General features: G+C 37.5%; 1 long non-coding RNA gene across 1 annotated transcript; it reads left to right on the plus strand.

Moving 5' to 3' along the window:
- Positions 1-2,069: 2,069 nt before the first annotated feature.
- Positions 2,070-6,000, plus strand: LOC136992201 (uncharacterized). Its single transcript, XR_010884284.1, has 2 exons — positions 2,070-2,249; positions 4,645-6,000. It is a non-coding gene; the product is annotated as an uncharacterized lncRNA (long non-coding RNA).

Here is a 6,000-nt window from a genome sequence, read left to right on the forward strand (position 1 = left end):
ATTGGGTTCAGCAGAGAGAATTTTTTAGATGCTGGAAACAGAATGTCATGGTCCATTCCCATCCAAACTTAACTTTTGTCATCCTGGAGTAACCACTGGGCTTGACCTGCCAGCACTCCTGTTGCTTTGATTATGTTAGGTGTTATGTCTTAAAGAATAGAAAGAGAAGATGAAACAGCTTGGCAGACCTTTGATTGGGAATAAATTCAGCTAATAAAAAATTCATCAACTTCTGTACCCGTACCTTTGCCAAAGGAGAACGTTTTCATCATGGGTCACTTAATCTCTCTGTGTATTTTCAGAGTATCTATTATCATAGCATTTGAATGCTGAAATTAAGGATCCTTCTCTCTTTCTGCCATCTTTTGTTAAATGATCGCATTAGCAACTGTCCTGGAAAAATGCATGAATCAAGTCTCTCAAGTGCTTTAAGATAGTTCTCTGCTTACGTGTGACAGCTGTAAAGGTATTTCCTTAGTGCTGTCAAAAGGTGCAAGTTATGAGGCTCCTGTTTATTTGGTTAGAAAGCATGAACATTTCATTCAGGAAGGCAAATATTTGCTTTAGGACCAGTGCTGTTCAGGGGACAGCATGTTAGAATAAGGCTCTGGGGAACTAGCTTATTTTTTTTGTCTCTACCAATGGCTCTTCATTACCTCAGTCAGCTTTATCCCCAGCTAAAATAGAGATTGTGTAGTACTTTTAATTTGTAAAGCACTACTTGCATCAGCTATTATTTTTAGATGTTCTAAAATGCCTCTTCTGTGATAAATGAAAAGAGAGAAACAAGAAGCTGGACTGATAACAAGAAATCTGGGAGAACATCAGATCTTAGAGCAGATCAGAAGGATAAATACTGAATTTATATATCAAAGTTAGACTACTAGCTTCCTTTACTTAAAAAAATGCAGCACGTGAAACCATAAGACAACTAATGTTTCTGAATGCACTTGATTCAATAGCAGTTCCCTAAAACAGTGGAAGAATTACTGGAGTAAGAAATAAAAGGGAACAAGTAAGAGTCAAATCACCATGCCCATTAAAAACTCCCTACATATGGTGAACTGTCTATCTGAAGGCACTAGAGCATTCAGCAAGACGATTTTGCTGATGGTTAGCCCTGATATCATTGTTCTGTAGGGAAGATTTCAGCTAAACTTGTCTTTTGAGGCTTAAGAAAACATGTCCCAAGGAATGACTTTTCTCCAGCTTGGTCTCTGTCCTGCCCTTATGGTGGACCATCTTTTCCCTGGCAGCCTGGGCTGTGTGAAATCCAGGCAGACTGGCTATGCAGACGATCTCTTCCATACCAAAGAGGCACTCTAATCTTACAGTGATCAGAGCAGAATAATAATCACGTGTATAGCATGAAGAGTAATTGGGAGCCCTCTCTTACAGTATTTCTGTCCTCTGCCCATTTAAGAGGAAGCAGCATTATATTCTCACAGTCAAAAGGAGCATTAAGAAATTTCAGAACTTCAGAGATGACTAAGGACATAACAACATTTTACCTTATTTGGGGCAACTGATGACAGATACAGAACTGATTGTTCCAGGAAGAAAGAAAGAAAACTCGATGTCTTATGGCCAACTGTTGTAGAGATTTTTTTTGTAAAAAATGTCCAATGTCATGCTCTTAGCTGTTGTTATGTCATGTCTTAGCTGTTATTCACACAAATCGGTCAATATTACCCCAAATACTTTATTTACTACAACATTCTCTTTGGCAGTCAATGCCCCAAGGACAAGATGAAATAATATTAGTGTCCTGCCTCCCATTAATTCTCTTAATGAAACAGGTTGAAGTGTCAAAGGCTGCATAAAGGCTAATGAAAGTTCCATATCAGCAAGTGCCAATGATTTTTAGTAAGCTTCCTTTGGCCATCAGCACTTCATCTCTCTTTGTAAAAAGCTTTGAGATTCTTGAATATGTAAGGTGCTTCATGTCTCTATGTTATTTCCTGAGTGACAGTGTAGCTTTACAGTTAAATGTACAAGACAGTCTCCCAATGAATGCGTAATTTAAGAACTAATCTTACCTTCCAGTGAGATGGATTATAAGACAAAAGCATGAGGTAAATAAAGAACTGAGAGGGAGGATGCACGGGGAGAGAATGTGTATGGCTAAAAAGATGAAAACTTCTTTCACAGACACTGTAAAATAAGAGAAGTTGATTTTTCCCTTTCCTCTCTTACAGTCTAAAAGCACGTGGGCACAAACCCTCCCACGTGAGGTGGCACAGAGATCAGTAAGTAACAAGTGTATGAGAGTCTGATTCCTATCCAGCTGCATTCAGAGTATTATCACTACTGTCATTTTTTAAGGACACCCTTCCCTAGAAATTTACTGTACAGAGCATGATCTAAGACCAGGAAAATTCAGTGCTAGTCCATCTAGGGTATTACACAGGCTTTGGCCCAGACCCCTCCTTCTTTCTGAAAGAGGTCTTTCAACACCACGATTACAAAACTTATTAGCACAAACAGAAAAAGCAACTAAAAAATATTTTTTGTTTGCTTTTCCCTTTGTGATTGCAGCTTTACAAAAATATTTTCACATTTAAAAGAATGCCTCTTTCATGTGTCTCTTTGAGCAAGACACCCACACAAACAACATAAGATACAAATTATTCAGGGGAAACAGTGAAACTTGCAGTTCAAAACATTCTGGCAAAGGCACATACCAAATGTACTCAGGAACGAGAGGAAGATTACAGTTAAGCTTTGTTTTTAGAAATCATACATGTATTTGTAAAGAACAGTAAGTGTAATTTTAAATTGATGAGATACCTTTAATTATCCTTTTGACACTCTCTCTGAAAAGCATCATTTCAGTGCTCAGAAGTGATAGGTGTGCTGTGGTTAATGTCATGATTAGACTGAGTGTGATGTGGCTGAAGGCAGCAGTTTGTACAAGCACCGACATATTGGATTTGCCAGGTAGCCATTTTTGCAAGATGTCATTTGTTATGCTTTCATGAATCCCTATAGATAACTCTATGAATGAAGATTTAGATCCACATGCAGCTTTAAATGTTGTAAGGAGTGCATGCAGTCACTGAATTACATATTTAATTTTTAAATATCATGCAAGATAATTTCTCTACTATTTCTGCTTCCAGAATAGATTCAGGTCTTATTCACACATTAAAACTAAAACTCCTCTTAGTACCAGACAGCTCACAGAATCAGACTGCTGAGTACATTCCTGGGTTCTTGGCACAATTATTGGGCCCTGCTTAAAATGCATACCAGGATGTGTTTCTCTCCAAAACAGAGACACAGAGGTTTTTGAAGGGAAGCACTCATGTTTGCTTGCAGAACAGGACTGTAATGAGCACTGTGTAGACTGTTTAAAACTTCTATTCCATTAGCTGGCATCAATTTTTGATACATTATATCCTGCCTACATTTGTCATTTTCTAGCTCACTTCAGCAGCTGCTGCCTCCAGTATGAGTTCACAGGCAAAGAAACACTTCTCATCCCTGCTCTTATGATGTAAAGGGAAAGGGAGACAGATGTTGTTACTGGGCCCCCAATTACATGAACTACCAGAATAGGTAGCAAGCTACATTTGCTTTGTCACTCAGTGTGAGAACAGGAAGTGCAGAAATCTTGCACTTCTCCCTCATACATTGTATAGTTCCCTAAAAACTAACGAGCCTGATTTGGAGCTGGGCATTTTCATATTTCAAGGTTGCTCATCACGTGCAACTTCAGCAGCTGCAGTCCAGCTTTCCAAAGCCTCATTGATGGTTACTGATGAGTATTTTTCATTTTAGAAAGTGAAAAAAGCTGCACTTATTGCCAAATTTGTCCCACCAAATACCAGCATACTACAGGAAGTGAGGGCGGGCACACGTTTGCAAATTCTTCCTTCCAGCTGGTGGCTCAGATTCTTCTAAAGTGATTTTATTCTCATTAGGATACTTTAGCTTATTTTGGCTAGGCTGCAGTAGGACCCTTTTAATACTCAAAATTTACTTCTGAACACTCTGCTGCAGAGGGAGGAGTTCATAAAGACATGGCCCAGGAGCTGACGCAGAGTGAGAAGTTGTGGAATGGAGGCAGATATCACACACGACTTTTCTCCCTCCTCTAGCTACCAGAAGGGGGAAGAGAGCTTGAAGCCTGCTCAGTTATTTGAAGGAAAGAGAACAATCACCCCCAACTTCAAAAGAGCGTTCCAGACCGAACTCTGCATAGATGGAGATAATCTGTGGAAACCAAATTTGATGCACCTGGGGATTGCTTTCTAGGCCAGCTTCTGGCTCTGCCCTCTGGTTGTTTAGATAATCTTAAATTGCTGAGCTTCCCTCAGCAGTGAATAAGGATGAGTGCTTCTCACTCAGGTTTTTGCATTATACTCTGTGGAGCAGGTACTTAAAATGTCATCTTATAGGCAGATACCTTATTTGGGTCTTTTGCTCCAATCTAATGTATGATGTCCTCTATTTTGCTTGTCTCTTAGTTACAATCTTTTTTTCATTTGTAATAAAGAGGAAAATTCATTACTGTGAAGTTAAAAGAAATCTAAAGTTGTGGAGTACATTACAATGACATTAAATCGAAAGTAAATTAGAAAAGACTGCTTTTTTTAACCTCATCTTTTTGTGCAATAATACTATTTTCTTTTGTTTCAGATGTCACTGTATGAAATATGATCAATATTGCATGAAAGAAGAAACATAATACACCACAGAAGAAAGCATCTTCATTTCCAGTACAGTTGGGGAGCTATGTTATTCATCTTCTCACGAGAATGCCAACTCTGTATTTTAGAAGCTACATTTAAGAAGCTACTTTATGCATCTGAACTATTTGTTATTAAGAAAATATGAATGATGGACAAACTGATGTTTTGCTGTACAATCAACTTCAGCAAGAGATTATAGGTTTCACATCTATTTTCAATTATTTCCAGATTTATACTTAATCATAAGGTTGCAAGATAATCCTTCCAATAATTTCTTTTTCTAGCTGAGAAGAAATTCATTTTGTGTTCTCCATAGGATAAAAAGACTGTATAAAGATAAAAATGAACCTATATGTTCATGGAACGAGCACAGCTTTCAGCTTATTTATTGCTCTAAGTGACTAAGATGCTTAAAAGTTATAATTTCTGGGTATTGAGGAAGGTGGCTGAAGCATCATAGAAAGAGACAATTCTGCAGTACATTTTCAATTCTGCAGTGAACAAAGAAGACATTCATAAATTCTGCAGCATCTTAGTGGGTAAAGAAAAAAATGTGGAAAAATAGGACATTTGGCTTCAAACCAGAAAATCATTATTATTATATTTTTATAACTCACTAAGACACCAAATGGACTTTGTACTCTTTGATAAATTGCATTCCTATCTTTTGTATTAGTTTAGGTCGTTAGTATTCAGACTCATTATCTCCTGGAACTTTTCCTTACTTTCCATTTATTACTGCTCCACTGAGTGTAATGGAGCTGTTTGGGCTGAGCAGGGTTCCAAACTCATTCTGTGCTAACACATTATTTGTGGGTACAATTTAACCATAAATTACTAGCAAGAGACAGAAATTGCAGAGCCAGGACTTCAGACTCCCTTGTGCTAAATCCATCAGGATGAACAGATTGTAAACTGCCCATTGCAAATATGATATACAGCAATTTAGCATCATGTTAATACTTCATAACTTTCATCCCTTACATTTATATAGCTTTTCCCCCTGAAGCTTTCTGAAATTGCTTCTCCAGCCATTATACTGCACAAAGCAGTTCAGAGTTAATAGAAATAGTTGTGAACATTAGATTCTGAATGATTTGAGCCCATATGAAGTTTTTTTTATATTTAGCTGGATAAGTCTGAATCATTTGTTTCTGTTGTTTGTTACCATCTTACAAAAGAATCCATGAAAAATACTGACTTCCTTGATTTGGGGGCTTTTGAGGCTTTATTGCTCATCTGTGGTACTAACTTAAAGCTTCTTGGAAATGTATTTTTTAATACAGTATGGAATATAAACGTC

This window comes from Apteryx mantelli, chromosome 5 (genome assembly GCF_036417845.1).
Source record: "Apteryx mantelli isolate bAptMan1 chromosome 5, bAptMan1.hap1, whole genome shotgun sequence".
NCBI lineage: Eukaryota > Metazoa > Chordata > Aves > Apterygiformes > Apterygidae > Apteryx > Apteryx mantelli.